A 22,753-nucleotide genomic window follows, 5' to 3' on the forward strand; every position below is an offset into this window, starting at 1 on the left:
AAATGCACTTTCTGAAAAGGTACATTCATTTATCGGCCTTTCTGAAAGTGTAATTGACTGTACATTCCTATCAAAACTATCTTACAGTATACCCTCAGCCCCTCAGAGGCCATACCTTCAGGTATCTGTTTCCAATATCAGTGAGCAATACCGATTGCGCAGTGACGGGGAGCAACAGGACGAAGCTAGAGCAATTAAGGAGCAAGCTTGAAGTCTACCTATCTTCAGTGCTCTTTGAAGGCACGTTTAATTATCGCGTGGATGCAACAACGTGGAGCAGTACATGCCATTCAGAAAAATGGATCACAGCGTGTGAGTGGGAGGACTGAGACTCCCCACCAAGGTTAACATCTTCGGATGATCCAAAGGAAACATATACAGAGATGTATTTAATCCATGGAGAGAAATCTCAGATCATGCAAATTTATTTCTTTTTCAGTTGAAGTTGGGGTTTTCTTATCTTCCCCAAAAGAGGAATGTCCCACAGCTTAAACTCCCTGAATCCTCCTGTTCTAGAGGAATTCAGGTATTCCCGTTGGGGGATTCTGGTGGTACAACCAACAAGAGAAAACCTCTAGCGTCCAGTTCCCTGCCAAATAGTAATCAAAAAAAGACAGGCAAAAAAGCTGCCTCCTGAACCTGCCCGTGCACTTTAAAGGCTTTAAAAATATTTTCAAAGTGTTCTTTTTAAACTGGTAAGGCTCATCAGCCTCTGTAAGATTAGTCTTAATGTGGAGAAGTGACTCATCTACAGTGACATCAGAGAGAGCCCAATGTCCTCTCTCAATTTACAGTCAGCCTTATCGCCCCTGCGCCTCGCCCCGAGCCTTCCCCATAAATATTTAAACAAGAAGCAAAGTGATATATTATGGATATCATATTCAAAACTGCCTAAGTGACTTGCTTCAATCCAAGATCCACAAAGGTATTTAGATACCTAAACTTCAGTTTAGATGCTTAACTTGCCTTTCAAAGCAGTGGAAAAGCAGGCTCCTACAGAGCATCTATGATCCTTGTACTTTTGTGAATCTGGCATTAGGTTACTCACTAACGCAGCATTCAGCATCTTAGCCATCATCTCTGGAGCTGCAGAACAGGCGGGCTAGCAACACCGACCTGGCAGAGGAGGTGTAGCTGCCTGGTAAAGCGGTGCTGGAAGGTGCATAGAGAAGCTCAGCCCCAAACATCTGATGCTACTAAAAGCCTGCCCCTGTGATACTGACTCCTGAATTTCCTCTCCCCGAATGCAGTGCAGCTGGATCGGCAGCCACACAGCTGTCTGGCATCAGAAACCACCCCCCGCAGCTCTTCAGGGTGGAAATCCTGGATCACAGCTCGACACTGCTCCAAACAGTTTTATGTGGAGGAGCTCCCAGGGGATACATGGCTTCTCACAGCAGCTACTCCGAGGTGGTCAGGTGTCCCCAAAGCCTTGTGAAGCTTATAATAAGAGTGAGGATTGCCAGATTCTTACTGGTAATTATGAGTTATCCCCCATTTCGTGCACAGATTTCACGCTGGCAATCCCTCTTTCCTCTGCCTCTGTCCACATGGCAGAGCTTTGGGGTCGTTATCATAGACAAGGCAAGAAGAAGGAAAAGGCTCTGTCTCTGCCATTGCCACCAACATGTCCACTTTATCACAAACTTCCTGAACCCCGAGCAAATGCTCGAAGCTAGACATCCAAACCAACAGCACACTTTTCCCAGGCAAAGAGACTCCTACAGCTCTGCGTAATTACAAGTAGAAGATTCCCAAATATTCTTACATGACTGATGCTACTATAGTGCTATAGCTTCGATAACAAGTGGGACCTTTTTGTATCACCTCCAGCATCCCCAACAGACAGACACCAATATGACAGATTTTATCTCTATCTTTGCTGACACTCCACAAGCTAACCAAAACGCAAACTTTATATTCACCAAGAACCCCTCTGTTGCGTGATAAAGAGCAGTTGCAAAGTCTCATGAGCAACTAATAACGAATGATAAGAGCACTAAGCAGGCAACCACTGTGTGGGAGGTTCAGCAAAAAGTCGCCTTCCTTCATCTCACCCCCCCCATTGACTTCGATGGGATCATTCGTGCACTGGGTGCTTGCTAGGCCACCGTGTTCAGTTGTGCTTGTCATCAGCCCCAGACACCAAACCTCAGTGGCAAGGGTTGGCATTGAACCTAGAAAAATGGAGGATTAAACCAGTCCCTCCATCCCAGAACTATTTATGTTAAATTGAGCTTTTTTTTTAAAAAATAGCCTTAAGCTTTCCGGACTACCCATCAAAACTGCAGGCTACCTCAGCAGAGTCCAATGTCCTTACGTCCTTCTGACTCCAAAACCAAGACACCAGACTCACAGCAAAATGTAAACAGGCAGACACTCCAGCGAAGGGAGCATTTCTTTTGCCATCAGTACGATGCTGATTTTGTAATCAGTCTGGAAGTTTTATTTTTAACTGCTGTACCAAGGTTTTACAGAGACGCAATTGTTCTTTTGAAACCTTGCTAATAGGGCTGATCAGTAATACTATTACTATATACAGAGCAGAAGAGCATAGCATAATGAAACCGTAGTATGAGAAACTATGAACGAAATAGTCTTTCTATAAAAAGCATTTTTAATAAAACATGCAATGGCTCCAGAAACTGCTCATCATATTCAGATGAAGAGACCGGTTCTGCAATCGGTGGGTGCTCAAAACCTCCCCATTTTCTCGGGGCCCTCACAGTGCTATTACTCCCCTTTGAGAGAGCACATCTGGCAAAGTGAAGATGGGGATTTTTTCCAAGCTACTTTCATGTTGACCACACACTTTAAAACACTCGGAGCGTGTTCCAAGGAACAAAGTGAGTAGAGATACTCCTTCAGTGACTCTTATGTCGATGTGATATACTACAGACTCATTTAGGTATTCTATGCAGATTGCCATGATTTATAAATTCAGTACCAGGATCAGAAATTCAGCTGTGGATCTCCAAAATTTGCATGCATCCCCTGCAAACTGTCATTTCTCTAAGCACACTACGTAAAAACTTACTTATGAAAGTAGTTATCGATATAGCAGACACACAAAGGTTACAGCCAACAAGTGAACACAGACTTTTATGGTGTGCAATCATTTGAGAAAAGTCCGTAGTTTCTCCTTCCTGAGAAGTTTGTTGTTGAAATTGTGGTTCCTGCTATTCCTTAAAATACATAGAAAAAGCCAGTTCTGCAAGACAGGGTTCTCTGCTGTGAGCAGCACGGACTGGTTGGTCAAAAGGCATCAGACAAGCCCTTTTGTCCTGTCTGTAGGCTTTTTGGAGTGACAATTCAGAATGATCTAAATAAATCACTCTTCCAAAATAACTCTAGGGAGCAAGAAACAAGCTAAAGGGCCCATCGACATAGTGACCTAGCTCCAAAGGCGTTTGCAAGTGATAGGGTGCTCTTCTTCCTGAAGCAAAAGGAAGCACTTGGTTCCCTACAGGTAATTTTGCCCCATGAACTTTATAAACATCCTACAGCTTGATCTTCTAAATCTTTCTAAGCATTTAAGAAACTTGTGTGTATATGGCTCCCATTCCTGTACCATTTTAACAACTTAGACCATATCTGTATTTTTTCTTTGTTACCGTTGTCTAGAGCTCCGTGAACAGAATAGTCTTTGCTGCCAATTCAACATTTCTTAGGAGTTTAAAATGGATAAAAAGTTTAAAAGTATTTTTAAAAGGTTAAAAAGTATTAAAACACTTGGCAGACATACCGCACAATTTAAATCCTTTGCTAGATTTGGCGTATCTCTCTAGGTACTTCTCTGATCCTCCCCCGCTGTGCCATGCAAGCACTTCACAGTGATTAGTGGATTTTAACCTCACAACAATGAGGTGGAGGCACAAAACGGATTAAATGACTTGCCCACATCCATGCCAGGAGCCTGTGGCAGAGCAGTGAGTCACAGGCAGGACAGTTAGATTCACCGTGCAGTGACCTACCCATAAAAGCAATGTTTCTTGTCACAGAATTAATTTTTTTTTTTCCACTTTATATTGGGAGGAGTCAAGAAAGAAATCTTATTACTTAGCACAATTGTAAAAGGGCACAATCAGTGACCCCAAAAGTTTTTTTTAAAAGTCAGTAGATTTTAAATCTGTGTTTATGTCTAGAAGTCATCACAGATATAATCCATTTAAAAAACACCCTGTATTTGCCACTGCTGCCTTTCAAAAGGGGGAAGAGGAGAAACAGGCAGAATTGTTTTGTTGTCAAGAAAAATACATCTAGCATAAAATGTTCAGGTTGCCAAGAGATGACAGTATTTGGCAGCATCCTAAAATGTTTGTCATTTTAAAAGTATTTATGCTAAGGCAGAAAATAAACTATCCAACATTTTAGTCACTTTAAGTGATTAAAACAAGTCATTAGAATTTTAGTTTAAAATACTCTTAGATAAAATTTTCCCTTACCTAACTAGCCAGTTTTCCTTCCTCACAGAAAAAAAACTGTGTGCAGTTTTTGCTCTTAAAGCTTGTGTCGTAGCTCTAAGTGCTCTTGCATGATGTAGGTAAAACAAAATGTGGTAGACTTTGAATATCGTTTTCCTTTTCATTGGAAACATTTTCAATTACTACACTGCCGAATAGAAACAACTGGGAAAAAAGGGTTAGGAAAACTTTAAACGCTCACCAAAAATGCAAGAATTTCTCCTTACAAAAATACAAGTAGATGTATTTAGTTGTCTAAGTTTCTATTCTAACATGAATTTGGCAAATGTTCCTGATGGCGACTTGCCTTACTTCTATTTCTTGTACCGTGTTCAGAGTATTTACAAATGCACATTTCTCATGAAGTTGGAAGTAAATTTGGATCTATTTTTTCATTTTATAAAGACATTGATGTGTTTTTTCTGACATGCCTCATGAACTCAGTCAATCACAAGTCTTTCTTAATGGAAACCACATGTCTGCCCAGAACTGTGTAATTACAATGCTAGGATTCTTGGCACTGCCAGGAAAAGGGGCATTGTCAAACCAATTAGAGTTTATTTATTTACATACCATTTCTGGATGAGAATGTTCTTTCTTTTATGCTGATGCTGAGAAAATATATATTTCATCGAGTAGCTGTAATTTTCGCTAGATACTGTTACATTTTGTAGCAATTACATCTCTAGTTTTCAGTTACTTTGCACGTAAGGAAACTTTCCTTTAAACAAAACAGCTGGGAATAGCATCATGAATTTTATCAGCCCAGTTTTCATTTGTTTCAGATGATGAAGGAGATGTGAGGGCGGCTGTTTCCCTAAGCTCAACAGAGTCAGTATTTCCGCCCACTTCCACCCCACTATGAGCTTTTCATTGTACAAGACGCCTTATTTGTACATTCCTCCTCCTGAAAGTATTACCCTTTCTCCACCCCTGTAAACTGGTACCTGCAGCCGGCCCTGGTACAGAAGCAGAGCGTGTCTCAGAAGAAAGAAGGAGCAAGGCTCCAGAAGGTGATCTGCAATGCTGTTCTAAGGTAGATCCCTCTGGACAACGTTGAAAAGAAAGTCGCACGTCTCAGGAAAGCCAAATACCACACAGCTTTGCACTGGGTCCTCCACTGCATCATGCGTGCTGCTGCTGGAAGGTTACAAGCAACCAGAAGAGGCCGTGTGGTGGGAAATGCATTCCAGGGACACCAAAAAAAGGCCAGAGCCTGAATGCTGGTGTGCCATGTGTCCCACAGACACCCTGCACACCATTCACTGGTTCAGACCTTCTCCTGTGGGCCATTGGAGGCTGCTAAATCAAAAAGAGAGCCTTTCTAGCTGGCACTGGGTTTGTCCTGAATACGAGTACAACTGCAGCATAAGCATGAAAGGGGGAGAAAGCTGCATAAGTACAGATAGGAATAAAAACAGGAGTAAAGGGACAAGTTTAAACTGCAAGTTTACTGGATGTCTTTCGCTTCTTCGCGTCGTTCCCGTCTGTCTGAGATGGATCGTGTGCTTTTCTGGCTAACGCCTTTCCAGGTCTCCATTCCCACAGCGCCTGAACACCCAGCTGTCCCTCATGTCCCCAGCCTTTAATGCCACCCTGGGGAGCTGCAACACCTTCACCTTACACGGGGAGCAGCAGGGAGCATAGAGGGACCCGGCAGGACGGCTGTGGCGGAGGAGGGGGGTGAAACCCAGCCCCCCAAGAGCCAGACGGGGTTGTGCCAGGCTGATTTTCAGGGCTGACCCATAGGAGCCCTCCGAGGCTCTTCCTAACACAGAACCAGCCCTTTCTGTTTTAACACAAATCTGCTGTGAGCCATAGTCCTAAACTCCGACCCCTCATCCAGACGTCAGCCGGCCGTGGCAGAGGGGATCAGTCTGCCGTGTGAAACCGTAAGGTATTTAGGAACAGAAAGATGTCGGGCTAAAACCCCCCATCTGGACCAAGCCGGTCCCTGCCGGGATGCTCTCCGGTCACGGAAGACACCTCCTACCCCAAGGTTGTGTTACGCCCTTCCACTGAAAATGCAGAGGAAGGGAAACAGCTGTAAAAATCTCCTATTTAAAGCTCCTGAAGCTTCAGAGCCTTCTATGAAATCCCTTGTATGAGATTCTTTCTTCTTTTTTTTTTATTTATTTGTTTTTAATTGCTGCTCCAACCTTTCATGACTTCCTCGTCTTTGGAAAGTTCCAAAGCATTAAAAGGAAACATTAGGTTCTGACTCCCTCCGACATTATTTTTCAGTTTAATCATTTTTCCCCATTTTCCTCCTCTTTCTCTGTGCTGAGTGAGGGTGGGAAAGAGACAATTAAGGGAAACTCAAAACTCTCAGATGTTTCAAATATGAAAAAGTTTAATAAAAGTTTTCCCACACATCAGCGGAGAAGTCGGAAAAACTGTTTTCTTATGAAATTCTCAAAGCAGAAATGACCGAAACATTCCTGGGTTTTGTATTCACCACTCCCTCCCCCATTTTTTGAGCCAGAAGTCTCTGTTTTATCTTGTGTTCATGCTTGTGTGCATGTCTGTGAGAGAGAGAGCCCTGCCCTGATGATCTTACAGTTTATGGTGACCAGACAGATGTGGGGCGAGGGCTGAAACGGCGGCACAGAGAGGGGAAATGACTTGACCAAGGTCGTGCGGCGGGGCAATGACTCAAACGATTTCCAATAACACAGTTGTTTCTGTAAAGGCTTTAAAGAAACGGTGCTTGATTCACTGCCCCGCAGCCCCAGCCCCGCACTGCTGCTGCGGAGAACAACACGGTCCCGACAGCTACGGAGGAGTTACGCGGCGCTGTGTCAGGCCGAGTGTTTAAGCAAAAGCTGGCGTTGGTTCAGCTGGGAGGGGAGGAGAGGGGGAATGATACGCGTGTTTTAAACTACAGATCCTGAATAAGAGAGGGAGACTCCTGAGATAGGCATTTAGGTGGCTATTTTAAGAGGTGACGGAGGTAACCCACATCTTCCAGAGAGAGCAAGTGAGGATGAGGGTGAGTGGACAGGTTGGGCAGTGGACAAAATGCTCTTTTTCTGTTATGTCACAGCCTTTATTTCCACTGTGGCCCAGGTCCCGTGACATCTAGCCACTCAGCTTTGGGCATTCACATCCCTCCATGCTCCATAAATCGGGTGGCCCATCACCCTTCTCACGCAGCAAAGCGGGGCAGAAAACCTCTCGGTACCAGCAACCCTGTCCCAGGCACACAGCCGGTCAGCAGCAGAGGGAACCTGGCAGCTTCTCCTTGCTGCAAGCAAATGGCCCAGAAAGAAAAGCAAGGCAAGAAAATGGTGCCCGCAGGGAGGATTTTCTGCCATCACAGAGCAGGGGACTCCAGGGAGAGACTGGATTATAATCCAAGCTATGTTTTCGCCTCTGCTTTATTCAGAAGGTGCTGCAGCCCCCGGCTGAGCTGTCTCTTGACTACTGAAACAAGGGGCATCACCTCTTCACCAGGAGATAGGAAAAACCCTGCCACCTTGCAAAGCAAATCCATGAAAGCGACATGGTAGCGACTGGATTTCAATGCTAATTTCAGATTACAAAGCACAGGAGCAACTTTCCACATGTAATTTCTGATTCTGCTTTCTATTCCTGTCAAGCTGCAGCCAGAGTTTTGCCAGTGAAAAGTGCTATAAACAGCCCTGGCCTAGCTGAAAAAAGCAATATGCCGTCAGTCTGACATCTACCTCGCTTTTCCGCTCATTGTCAGCACTTTGATTGATGGTGTTGTTCATTAATGTGGGACGATTGTCAGCTTTTCCTGAATAAATATAAAAAGAAACAAAGAAATCCCCACCCTTTTCAAGCCAGAGTGAATTATTTCCTATTTTCCTTTGCTGAATTCAGGCATGTAACAGTACACTGCCCTCAAAATATACTGGAGCTTTAACCACAAAGTAGGAAATTGGACTTTGGATAGAGGAACCAAAACTTTACTTAAGTAGTAGGTACAGTAATTAAATTTTACTATTATTTATTTTCCAAAAGGAAAAAACCAATTGTATGCCCTAAAGGCTTCTGCTTTAATACAGTACTTCAATTTTGTGCAAAAAGCTAAAAGAAATCTATTTGGTGAAGACTAAAATGACATGTGAAAAGCAGAGGCAATCACAAGCACCGCGGAAGATAGGCAGAGATTCAATTTAGTACAAGGCTGCATCTTAATTCACACTGGGGAGAAGGGGAAAAAGAGATGTGAAAATTCACATACATTTGAAGTATTTAAAAGATGGGTAAGTTTTGTTGGGCCCTCAGGACCCCCAAAATATTCCCCGTGATATCTTGGCTGCTCAGGAATCTTTGAGGCTTTTATCAAGTTGGACATCCTCGTTGTCTTCTCTGTATTCCCATACACCAACAACTAGAAGAGAGGGAGACGCCATAAAACCCATCCTAAACTCTGTCTTAACATTTGCCATTTTCACTATACATTTTATCTCCGTCAGTTTTCCTTGCACTGGCACCCTTAGCTTTCTGCTTGATGGAGTCTTTCTAATCAGGTCATTGCTTTTATCGTTAGCAACAGGGTCATTGCTCAACATCTTTTTCAAATTGTACATTGCATCAGTGTGTACGAAACACAACAACAACAACAACAAGAGCGATTACAAAATCGTAACTGGGTGTGGGGGGAAAAAACGGGGAGAGGAATGTAAATGGGTGACCAATGATTAATTCAGCAAATTATGATTCGGCACAGATTTGCTTTAGAAGCAACATGCTAACAATAACAATATTCTCCTCAAGTGCTACATTTGTAGAGTTGAATGGCAAATTATTTTGAATACCTCTGTAAAGAACAGGAAACTGAGAACTGTGGAAAAACTGGCATTACGCCACCGATTGAAGATTCAATCTGACTGTAATAGAAGGTGATTATTGGGGACTAGCAGGCAGATGATGGATGATTTCCTCCTAAAATGACAGCTCTGCTGTGTATCAGCAATCCTCATACAGCACAAATGTACAGGTCGGCTTTTGTGGCTTTTTAATTCTTACCATTGTGGGAAATGGATTTCAAACCTGTGGCGAGCTATTTCAGGCTGGCAGGGCACATTTGGATTGTTCCTGTCTTTCTCTTTCCCCCCTCTCTTTTTTTTTTTTTTTTCCCCCTCCTTTTCGCAAACCTAACGAAAGATGCTCACTGAAGTTTTCCAGCCATTTACCTCAGGCAGCTGGGGAACAAAGAGCAGAACCGCGCGGTCCTTGCTCCAGCAAGCCCCCCACTCCAACCCAGTGGGAGCACAGCTGGGAGGGCAGAGCAGGGCGAGCAGACCCTCGTGGCAGCCTTCCCTCCCCGCCGCTGCCCCCCATCTAGGGTAGTCTGAAAATTAAAATACCCCCCAAGTATGTAATACCTTGTTTACCTTCCACCCTTATCTGCTTTGTGAAAAACACACACACAAAGTATAATCATGTGCTAGAATCTGATACCCTGCGCTGATACCCTGAGTGTTTTGTTTCAAAAATACTCATTAGGGTTTCCTAGAGAGCATGGGCAAGCCACCGGCAGCAACTGGGGACCAGTACGGCTGCAACACCAACACACCTTCCATGTTTCACTGCACAAAAAAGGCAAGTCCAGAAACTCTAACAAGGTTAGAACACAAAATATTTTAAGTTCCTTGCATAAAGCTATAAGCTCTGTACAACCCTTTTTTTTGAAAGACAAGGTAATCAATAACCCCATCTTTTACTGCTGTGCCCCTCCACGTACTCCATTAATGATCACGCAGCACTTTTAGTACATCATGAAACCATACAGAGCAGTTATAGGAAAGGCTGCCTTCAAGGAGGAAAAAGTGCCATCCAACGAAATCCAGGCCTTCTCCTCCATGTCACAGTGGCCTGGTGTCTAATGACACCCTGGCTCCCCGGTCCTCACCGTAAATTAGTATGGACATATGTTCTGGTGTCTGTCAAGACCCAATCCTGACACTCTGCCAGTCCTGCACAAAAGGACGAGGTAATCCACACGAGCAGTAAATTCATCAATCAAATCCTGTAAGTGTCCCTCGCTGATAACACCAGCCCTTTTTCGAATTTAACAAGAAAGCGTGATCCAGCTCGGTAGGACATCACGGGCATGTTCCACCTACGAAAACGCCGTTGTCGATATTTCACAATGTGCTTGCCATTCTCCTGTCTGCAGTCAGTCGGATGCTGGACTGTGCTTATTCACTTGCTTCTAAAGATGGGGGGTTTCTACACCAACGACCAAAAAAAACCCAACTACGTACAGCTGCTTAATACTGAGCCTTTTTTTCAAGTAATAAAAAAATAATCATATTTTGTCCTTTATTTAGGTCTCAGCAATGGGCAGGTAATTAATTGTTAATTTTATATTTGTGTGCAATCTGCATCATTTTTTTGCTTTATAAATGCAATTAGGGATGATGGAATAAAACAAGTAGGCCAAAGATGCTGCATAACAACCGTGAATTAAAAACAATGCATTTTTGCTTCTCTTGTGTCACAGGTTGCAGGCACTAACTTTTGCAACACAACAAAGAATATGTTCTGCTGCTGCTTGGAATCACTGTGTTGCACAAAATGATATGCCAATAGAGTAGTAGCTAGTGTTTATAGTAAAGTAGAGCAAACCATTATCAGTATGCGATGTCAATTTAAATTTTACTGGAACAGAAACCTTTTGACCCCTTCCAAACTTGATCCATTACTAGGTTTATACATGAAAGCTTAGAAGAGAATTAAATTAGAAGGAACGTTGCAAGAGAACTGTATTTGCATCTATTGCACTTAAGACTGGAGATTAGTTGACCTTTGGAAAAGGGGATTAAAGCAGTTTCACCATCAAGAGAAGACAGTCTGTGTTCTTAAGGCAATCAGATTGAGAAGGGTAACAACCTCTGAAAGATGAATTGAACTGAGGAAGAATCCATGCTAATTTGCATGGTTTACGTGTCACTTACAAATGAATTTTGCAGTGATTTCTGCAAAAGGAATTGTACAGTATTTGAATTATTCCACGAGTCCTTCAGTGCTGGCATGTAAATGTGGGAACTGTGTCCGTTTTTACAATCTAATTTTCCAATAGATTAACCTCAGAAAGGGTATCAGTAGATAGTAAAGATGCAGCATACGCCTGGAACAGCAAAATGCAGTCACAAGGAAGTTTCTTCTTCTTCCATGGAGAAAAATGTCAAGAACAATAATCGCCAAATCACAGCGTCGCAGAAGCGCCTGCTCCAAGATAATCCAGGGCCAGGGAACAAATAACACCCAGACTGGAAAAGGGCCTAATATGGGGCATAGAATTAGGCTTATCACACAGGTAGCAAGCATATCTTGAAAAATATATGAAGCTGTACACATTTGCTGACAATGTGGTCCTTAGTGAGTGATGGAGCAGAATTTAAAAAAAAAAAGAAAAAGGTGAAATGGTGTTCTCTATTAAGTGTCATTAGCACTGTGGTTATACAGAGGGAAAGTCTGTTCTTTCCCCAAGTCAGGAAGATACCTGTTAGCTTTATTATCTATGCCATGAGATTTCACAGGAGAGCTCATCAATTAGAGCATAATCACATTTCATTGAAAATTAACGACAAAAAACCCCATCCAAGTTGGGCTTTTCCTTACTTTCTAATAAGCAGGAAAAAGGAGCAGTGAATGCAGATTTCTTGCAACCTTTGTGTACCTCTGCAAAGTTACAGCTCTTCAGACTCCAGTGCCATGGAAAAGCCTCTGCAAATGCCATGGGATTGACACCATTTTCTATCAACTCTATTTTAGGTTTTGGAGTATAATAGGCTCTGAAATGATCAGTGTCAATACTTTCCGGGCATTCATAAGAATCAAGCAACGAGGCCGCTAAATATGATCCCATCAATGCAATAAAGCGACGTTGCACTCATCATCACACAAATCAAGAAAGAACAGCGGTAAAGAGCAAGAGACGAGCAGATCTCTTGGGAATCTTCGCTAAAATAAAATATCCCCATTTTCAAATATAAAGACACACACAACCAAACATGCTTAGGAAGCCATTTCCCAGCATAAAGCTGTTCGTCAGCAGGCTTTTAAGAAATGTGACGGAAATTTTCGTGCTGAGTATTTATAATTTAAAGGGGTATTTTGCATTGTCTTATACGCAGGTTGTGCTGTTCTATGCCCATAGTTGCAACACCTCAAAAATAACATCAATAATCTGGATGACAATACAATTTGCAACTTTGCATCATGGAAAACCTATATTCTGTCTATGAAATTTGGGTAGCTTTGTCTGAGGAAGAGAGCAGAATGTATTAGGACTATCCATCTTCTACACCTCTCAAAGCAAGATATGGGTCAGAAAAGCATTTGTTAAATGTATTTTTCCTCCTGAATGACCAAATGGCCATTGCATTGGTACCCAAGGGAGTACATAAACCAAAAAAAGCAGAAGGAGCATAAAAGGAAACATTCATACCTTAAAGAGGAAAACACACTTCAATGAAAAAAAAAAAACCCTCAGTTTTAACAACGAAAAAGAAGCTTACTTCTTTACGGAAGGATGCTGGGGACATGCTAACTTACAAGGTAACATTCCTATGCAAGCTGAACACAGCCGGGAATCAAGTATTTTGGGTTTGTTTAAACTTTTAACCACAGCAGTCCTGGTTTGTAAAGGGAAAAGTGGCTGAGCCACAAATGGCTTGCTGTGCCCCTGTGCAAAGGGCTGAAGCACAGAGATGCGGATCCGGCCATGAGACCCATCTTCTTTGGAAAGCAGCTGGAGTCATCTCACTCCAGGACATCACCCTGGCTGGAGGGACAAATGCAAGGACAGCTTTCCAAGTGCTCAGGCACGACAACTACCTCAAGCCTTCAGCAATAATTCTCAATACTTTCACCTCCCCACCTTTTCAGAAGAACTTGGCACCTAAAATGCTGAGTTTTTCTCAGGAAAACATGGGGACAACCACCTGCAGCCTAGCAGGAAACTTAGAGCAGGGATTAGCTGACATCTCCAGAGTCAAAAATCAGAATCCAACTCATGGCTCATCTGTCGTCCCTTTCCAGCAAAGCTTCACTCATTGAAACATTCTGCAGTCAGGATATAGGCAACAGATTTAAGGAAAAAGTAAATCCTATAATGCACAAACCACTCCAGAACCACCACTTCTTCTATTAAAATGTCTCCCATCTTTTTAAAGTGAAATTATTCAGTGCCCCTAACTTTGCTCTCAAAAAATGTTAATAGAAAACAGTTAAGAGAAAAATGATAGAGAAAGGTGTTATTTTAGAAACCTAAGAAGTGATGGCTTTCTCAGTCTATTTATTAAATTGTTCTCTGAATGCTCAGAGAATTCACAAAAAGGCACTCAATCGTACTTTGCAGTACTGGCCCCTACACAAGTTTTACAGTAGCTGCAATCATACGACGAGTCCAGCTCCAGGCCAAACAAACAAATAAATAAAATAAAGATGCACCCCTAGGCTGTGTCTGACTTTTCCCATATAACTATCTCCAGGATGCCACCTCTAAAGAACCTCAACGTTCTTTTATATTCACCTGCAGAAAGCCCCTTCCTCTCCCTTGCATTAAAGATTCAGCCTGCTCACAGGAACACACATAAGGGGTCACACACACACACACTATTTTATCAGTCACTGATTTACAGCTCGGTAGCACAATGGGCTTAGGCTGACACTTTCAAAGGACCTGGGAACCTCACCCCTTCAGCCTCCTTGGAAAATCACAGCAACGTCCCGAACAATAACAACACACACTTGCTCAGGACCCAAAACCAGTTATTACACTTGGAAAACAGGCTGGGGAAAAACCAATTAAAAGCTCAGTTCAGCATCCAGGTAAAGCATCAGCAGCAAACCCAGGCTCTGTAGATAGGTTTGTATGTCAGCTTCTTCCCATGGGAAAAAATTATAAATTTTAAGCACTGCCAACTGCCCCTTGTTTGTGGCTGATGGGTCTCAGCTGAGGGACTGGGAGCTGATACGGCGACTGTTTGCAGTCCTTGCACAGCGATGCTCAAGGAGGGATCCGCAGGGGCTGCTGCCGACCAGGATGGGGAGCTGTGCGTGGGCTGGGGCTGAGAACCTCACACACCACCACGGTGGGGTTGTACCGTCCACACTCCTCATTCAAGCCTGCTCCTTGCTGCAGCACAGGCCAGATTCACATAAGCCAAGGCTGATAAAACAAAATGCTGAGAAGGTATGCATCTCTGAGGACGGACGGACAGATGGATGTTGAAAACAAAGCTTTTGTGAGCTAGATTCCTCACACCGAGGGGAGCAGGCAACAATTAGAGTTGCTAAACATGAGCTAAAGGGGGTCGGTAATCCAGCTTGTATTGCAAAAAAGCCATGCCAACTTTCAAATCTGTTTTCCCTCTCTGGCAGCTTATTAATTAAAAGCCCTAAATACCAACAAAATCCCTTTTGCTAATATTAATTTGAGACCACCTGGAAATGCGGGGCAGTTGCTCCCACAAACGAAATCCTTTATTCCTCTCCTTTTCCCTCTCACCTCCTCTCCACCTCAAGATGCATTTCCAGGGCTCGCACCCGCGCACCGTTTCCAGCAGTGCTTCAGCAGCATCCGAAGCCGAGCCCCGGCAGCTGGCGGCGCAGCCCCCCCCTCCCCGCGCTCTGCAAATCTCTGCCAGAGATCCCCAAGGCTGCGGTTTGAGGCTAAGCACCTAGGAGATCACTTTCACTCCCAATCTGTCAGCCCATCATTCGGGATCAGCTGTGGCCCTCTTGTTAATTGTTCCCAGCTCTGAGCAACCGGGGATGGGAAACAGGCCATCGTTGATACATGACTCCCGGCTCTGGAATGCTCTTTCACCATCAGCCCTTCGGAGACCGAGTTTGTTGAGTTTAAGTCTCAGCTATTTGCCTAACTTCAATTTTTTGGGAGAGACAGAGGTTTGACTGTTGTTTTTTATCGGCGGATGGGAGCACATGGGTAGAGAGCTATCAAAAGTTATGCTGCTTGTTTTAAATATTGGTATATAGGAGTATGGGCACATTTACATTAATTTCTGATCAAAAAGGGGAAAAAAAGATTTAGCGTTTCTAAAAAGACAACATGTCTGAATCCACAAGGTAAACTTCCCATCAAAGAACGTTCAGTGCCTGAATTTAAACCGTTGCGTATTATTCCACTGAACATCTGTTGACCATGAAACTTCAGATAACCAACATTAAGATATACAGGCTGTTTATTCAAAAAAATAGATTATTCACACAGAATCAGAAAAGCCCTTAAAGAACTATTTTTCTGTTTGTTTTTTTTTATCCCAGCAACATTTAAAAGAGAAAAAAAAGAAACTTTCATAACCAAGAAACATTTTTTAATGTATGAAAAATGAGACTTTTGGATTAGAAGTGGAATTCCACACGGCATTCAAGATTCCATTATCAGTTTTGTGGCACCCTATTAATCTGTTACAATAAAATATGGGGTTTTTTTTAAAGGGAAATTGTCTTTCAAGAAAGGAAAAGCAGAAGGTCCAACCTCGATAGTAAAGCTTGTGCTTACTGAAAGTAACAGGAAGATCCGTGTCATCTGGCCATCTAATTGAAGAAAGATGCTAAACACAGCACAGAACCGGGTATAATAAACATGATTTTCTTTTCTAACTGAGTGTGGAAATGTTTTATAGATTTTTTTCCTCCTTTCTGTAGGTGTGTGTATGCCTATGTAGACATATATATCTATTTTTTATAAATATTATTTAGTACTTATATAAAGCTGTCAAAGAGCACTAACAAACCAGGAGGATTCAATTAGCTTGTGCTTTTTAAAAATGGCCCGAAATCACTGAGCGCTCCAGCTCCGTCCCAGCGAATTTTCCCAGTGCATAATTTCACCCTGTGCTCGAGACAGAACACGGCTTTATAAAAGAAAACCCTCAATATTAATGCATGTTTTGCTAAGGAAGTGGAAGTCGAATCAACTTCCTGATACCCCGAGTATCTAATTTCTAAAATGGTCTGACGCTGATGGTCGCAGCCCCTCCAGATGTGGGGTGAAGCGGTGCAGCGGAAGCCCAGGTTTGCAGCCCACTGCTGCGTCGGACGCAGAGCTCAGCGGACTGCATCCTCTGATAGTATATTTTTGTTAGCTGGCTGCCCGGAAACCCTCCGCTGCTCGATTTGTTTTGTGATCCTGCAAGGGCCTTCCCGGTGCTGATGACAGCCCTGAATTCAAGAGCTTGTTTGCTTTGGTGGGGTTGGGGACCAGCAAATGCCTCGCCATTTAATTTATCCTCTGCAAGAGAGGTATGGGGGCCTCGTCCTGAAGGATGGAGTCTATTTTGAGAGGTTCGCGCTGCAGCCTGTTGTTCTCCACATACCAAAAAACAATGCCTTTTTGTTACCGATCCCGCCTTCTTTTATTGCTTTGTTTATTGACGTTTTCGGCGCGGGACTTTTTAGGAGCATTTCCTCATACGAGGAGCAAATGTCACAAATACCAAAATTTGAGTGAGGGAGAGAGAGAAATCCCAAGAGGACTACTGATTTCATTGCCTCCATTTTGGCAAAGAAATTGGAAAGGAAAGCTTCTGCGTTTTACTTCATTTTGTCTCCTGCCCTCCTTCTACAAAAAAATATTGGGGGAGAAACAGAGAAAAAAATGCAACGATGTTTGCTTATTCCATCCCGAAAAAACAAAAACATTTTTAGGACTTGGAGAGCAGAAGAGGTGATGTCCATAAAAAGAAAACAACAGAATAAAAACTGTCCCCTTGCCCCTTCTCCCAGTTTGGAGCTGAAACACAGGCCACTGCTACAGAAAACAGCTTGTCTGCTCCAGAGATAATTACCAGTGCAGCAATGTCCTGGCAAATCGGCCCGTGTGTTGGGCTGGAGACTGGTGCACACTGTCCTTCTCGACTTTTCACTGAACTGTGCCTCAAATTTCATGTTTTAACTCTTTTTGTGTTTACGTTCAACATTACCATATTTCACGCACGTTGCTCACAGAACGCTGAGTCCCGGTTCTGCAAATATGTTCTCCTACCTCAGTTATACAGAAGTTTCTGAACTTTTATTTACATGGCTTTTTTTTTATTTTTGAGAGTTAAGATGTGTCATTGTCTACCTAAGCATTTCTGATGGCCTTATTGTTATTTCTATGCAGTGACACTTAATTTGGGAGCTCATTAAAAGGGATCAAATTCTTCTCTCCATTTTAGCCCACTCGAGCCAGCTGCCTCTGCAGATGCTCAGCCACCCATCGCACCGAACACCCACCATCACAGCAAGAAGCACTACATTTTGGGGTGCACGTGATCTATCCAGGGACTATCCCATCTACCAGCCGAATGCTGAGTGTGAATGGGAGTCAGGAAAAGCTGCTGCAAGAAGAACTCAGGGCAAAAAGTTTCACAACTCACTTCTACTTTTGCTCAGCCCTGTGGAGTGTAGAGCAGAAAATCCCTCCCCATTCCTCCATATCGTTTAACTTTGTAAGATCTGGACCTCTGTGTGTGTAGCTGTCTTCCCATCTCTCTTGCATGGGCACTATTCTTTTGCTTGGCAGGAAAGGTAGTAATCAGCATAAAAATGTACTCCATATTCATATGTCTCGCTCCGTAAATACTTCGGAGTGAATTCCTCCTCTGGTTTCCAGAACCCCAAAAGAGAAATAGTGACTGTTCTTTCAGTAATGCAGGTTGGATTTTGTCACATTGCAATCTCTAAAAACGACATGGTTCCAGCCGGTTAAAAGTCAATACGTGAAATGACACAGCAGTACACGGCATGACAACAGAATCCAATTTAACACAATGTAACATATCAGAAATGTAATTTTTTCCCGTTTCAGATTGGCTGTCTGCTGGCATTTCAAGTATCACATAGCCAACAAAAATGTTTTTAGATCTGGGAGCTGTTCCATTAGCATTGTCTGCAGCGCTTCGATAGCCGCTCGCCGCGGCGTTCCTGCTATTGACTACATCCAGCGTACGTGCGTGTGTTCGCTGCTAATATCGGTTTCAATTTCCCAAAGAGAAAAGAAGCCGTTTCCAAACTTTTGTTCTTTTTCATTGCAACATATAAAGTAAATCTGTTTAGTATTTTACTTCTATGGCTTAAATAGACTAGATCTGAACAAGCTCTTCATATTCCCAGCTATAAACTGATTTAAACCGTAGTGAGTGTAGTCCAGAACACATGCATCTACGGAAGTCACTGATTAACAAGATAACATATGAACAAACCACATTTTTCAGATATTTATTCAAGTGCCTTCCTAAAACTGTTTAGCATCCAGTATGTGGAAAAATATGGATTTACATGGAACTACAGACGCAGGAAAACAGGCTATTCTTGCTTATCACTAAAACAGTACAGTAAAATTAGTGAAGTACAATAGAAAATCCACCTGACCACCAAGGCAAAAAGGCTTTTGCTCATTTACTAAATCCACAGATCAAATAAGGGCAAAAAGAACTGAATTTTCAGAGAGTTTCCAAACGCATATCCATAGCGAACGGGTAAATCTGTACACACTTACACACAGACACAGCCTGATCTTTGCAGCCTTTTCCTTAGCTCAGCCCCCACTAACTCAAATGGGGTATTTATTGACCGAAAAATTGAGAGAAGGGTACTGTGTGTGTTTTGGAAGAATTTGGAGTATTTCCTGGACTACTGCATACAACATCGGAAAGGTACCTTGATTGGCACAACACGTCAAACAAGACTTTAGAAAGTAAAGGCGGCAGGACTAAACACGCGGCTCTTGGTAGCATCATTTCGTACGCTAGTCTTGTCCGTGGGACCTCACCGGACTTACACCCATGTAAGTGGTGATGGTTTCCAGTGGGGTGAAGAAGAGAAAAATCTGAGCAATATTCTTAGCCCTGCATAACCACTTAAAGACCGACTTGCATTCCTTAGACCAAAATAATTATAGTTCTTCTACTGCCCCAAAAATGCACTTTATTAAAAACTCATTAGGGCCTGTTCATTTATATCTTCCTAATTCTCTTACAAAAGCATTAAACTTTGCACAATTCCTCCAAGCATTTACCAGACGAATATTTAAAACCAGAGGTGTCCTGTGACCATAAATGTCACGTTTATTTGTATTATGTAACTAATTAATATCTCAGACTTCCTGTGTGTATCTGGATAACAGTACTGTAAATATAAATGAAAAATAAGTAATAATTTATGAAATCCGATTTGCATTTTCAAATATAAAATGTGCAAAATCCAACTAATTAGCAAGAGTGAAGGCCAAGGTGTTTCTATAGCAACTATAAAAATGCTTTAAAAATGTTTTATATCAGGCTCATTAATGTTTGTGTTCCTCACTTGTTTTGTGGGTATTCCCTCAGACACAGATTCTGCTTTGCTGTTAAGTTCTGATCACTGAGTATCGTTTAATATGTTTGGCAGAGCTCTGGTATTACTTCTTTATGCTGACATTTCTGTCACAGGCTTAAAAAAATATTTGGTGTGCAGTACAAAAAATTATAATTATAATTAGAACGGGATCCAATGGCACAGGAAAAATAACCCAACCAAACTGCCAGAGAGCAGAAAACGATGAAAAACAACCCCTGAACATGTCCTCTTTCTCCCTTCTTCAAACTCACCCTTTCAAATCTGACCTGCTACATGTTGTAGACGGACAGACAGCAAAGTTTCTGACAGCTTCCCCCCCTGGGCCGGTGCCAGTGCTATTCCTAGCTCAGCGCAGCATCACCCAGCTCAAAGGCCATGCTAAGGAATTCTGATTTTCCCTTCCTAACCCCCCCCCCCCACTCCCGTGCAACTTTCTTGCTTAGTAAATTGAAATCGAGACTCTCATTTCCATCCGCAGTGTATACGGCTCCCCGGCAGATTGATTTCTGCAAGAGAGCGAACCGCAATGCTTAAAAGGGAGCAAGATCTACTGTACCACCGACAGCCCTGCTCAGCCGATACCTGCCGGCTGCCGCAGCCTGCGAGAGGTAGAAAGGTGACAAATGTCCTCATAAAGCTGGGAGAGGGTGGACGGGAGCAAGTCATTCTTCTTTGGTTTAATTACTGAAAATCATTTGAAACCTAGGAGAAGCCCATCACTTCTACGCGGGTTATTTGAATGCAAAATAAACTTATGCTGAATGGCATAGAGAAAGGCCACCAAATAGCATTTATTTCCAAGCTGGCTTTAATCAAATGCTAATTCCCAGCCCCTCTGCTGAGTATTAGTAATATTTTATGAAAAAGTACACAACATTAGGTCTAAATTATCACAAACAATTGAGATATTCTTGAAGTACTGCAGTGTTGACAAAAAAGCATGCACAGTGGCTGCTCGCAGTTGTGGGCATTAATTTCTAATGCCACGTGTGTGATCCCTATAACAGTTTAATACCATTAGACTGCATTGCAACGTTAAATGGCCTTAATGGACCCTATAGTGTTTTTCGATTATGGATACTGGGAGAGGTCTAGTCCGCTCCCGTTACTGCTGCTAGTTGTAAAATACTTGTATTTTATACACTGAGGGCATTAAAATTAGTGTCTTTAGTTAACTTCCAAACCGGCCCATCCGGGGGGTGCTCCCCAGAGTACCACTGCATTTTAAAAAGGGCCTTTTTCGACAGCTCTGTTTCAGTCGGTTACAGCACGAGGCAGAATATTGCGACACTGAAAGGCGTCTGATCTGCATATTGCGCTTGCAACAAAGCCCCCGTTTCTTCAAAAAACTTGTTAACACAAATCTCCTCAAAGGCTTTATTTTGATAGCTCCTGAATGGTGTTGTCACGCAGCTCAATTAAAGGCTGCAGAACCAGCAGCAAAACACGCTTCAGCGGCTGGCGGTGCCGCCGCTCCCCGGCTCCCACCACTTCCCGCAGGATGAGCTCCGAGTGACCAGCTGCTTTCCCAAATTTGACACCAGGCATACGGAGGAAAGTCAGGCCTGGGGGTAACGAGCTGGGGCGAGCTCCAGTGAGCAATCAATTAGGAGCAGCAGCTCTCCCTCCGCACCGAGACCGCAGCCATTCCCACCACCCAGCCGCCACTCCGAGTATTTTGCATGCAATAAAACTTGTGGGGAACCAACTCAAGTGAAACTCTTTAAGATATATGATGAAGATTAGCTGTAAAACACTAATTAAGGATGGGCTGAGGAATTAATGGGAACCTACGAGGCTCTGCATTTTATTTCCCCATCTAAAAGCATTGCTGCTCTCCATTTAATGAAAAGAGAAGTTGACCAAATGGATTTGGGTTTTTTCCCTGTTTTTTTTTTAGTATTATTTTTTCCTTAGCTTATTTTGTAAGGGTAGGTCATTAAAGAAGGAACATAGCCAGAAAAATCTCTTAGTGAAGGCTCATTACATTTTTCAAGCACAAATAAAGTGTCCCTTTAAAAGGAAATCCAGTTTCTCTGAAACATTTGTCGCTTTACTTCAGTGCATGTGAAATGAATACAGGGCCCAATGCTGCCCTCAGCTTCTGTAATTTCCTAGCAGCTAGACGCTCAGAGACAGCGCTATGTAAAAATATGTACATTGTTTAATTTATTGCAGTACGTTACCATTTTTCTCATGAAAATAAACAAACAAAAAAATTCTAGCAGCTGGTTCCAATACCGCCCACTTTGTTTAAATTTATAGCGAAAACTAGCAGCACCATTAAAAACAAACATATTGCTCCCCTCCAAGCATCCTATAGCGCAGCTCCCAGAGAGATGCGTAACTTTTGTAAGAGGTCCAGGAGACACCGGCCAGCTTGGAGCTCAGAACTGAACCTCCAGCTAGGTTTTCCAGGACAGAAATAACTAGAATTTTATTCATCGAAATAATTTTCTGGAAAAGAACATTTTGGATAGAAAAGAACATCTTAACAGAAAATTTTCCATTTGCTGAAATGTTCCAATTTTCTGCTGAAAACTAACAATGAATCCTGTAATTGGGTTTGGGAATCCAGCGCGCTGAGGGCTGCCCTCCACCGCCTCTCCCTGCTCCGCCGTCCTTCCTTTCCCGCGGTGAGGAGGGGAGGACCGGAGGACGAGAGGACGGATGGAGGAGGGAGAGAAGGGAAGCAAATGAAAACAAACATATTTTTTGTTTTCAGTTCCCTCCTCCAAACTGATAAATGATGTGAACGTTTTCCAATGCTCTTTCAGTTGAGCTATTAATCAGATGTCTTGGAATGAGGCAGATCCTCCGGCTCCTTCGTGGAGGAAATAAATACGATCTTTGCCTCATTCTTTCCTTACTGAAACTCCCTCCCACCGAACGAATCTCCCTGGGCAAAAGGAAAGAGATGGCTTGCACAAAGTGTTTTGGGATGGGGACAGTATTTT

General features: G+C 42.8%; 1 protein-coding gene across 8 annotated transcripts in view; it reads right to left on the bottom strand.

Moving 5' to 3' along the window:
- The window catches only part of EBF1 (EBF transcription factor 1), a 291,394-nt gene that overhangs the window by 208,485 nt on the left and 60,156 nt on the right, over window positions 1-22,753 (bottom strand). The gene's annotated exons all lie outside the window — the stretch shown is intronic.

The sequence above is a fragment of the Calonectris borealis genome, chromosome 15 (genome assembly GCF_964195595.1).
Source record: "Calonectris borealis chromosome 15, bCalBor7.hap1.2, whole genome shotgun sequence".
Classification (NCBI taxonomy): Eukaryota; Metazoa; Chordata; class Aves; order Procellariiformes; family Procellariidae; genus Calonectris; species Calonectris borealis.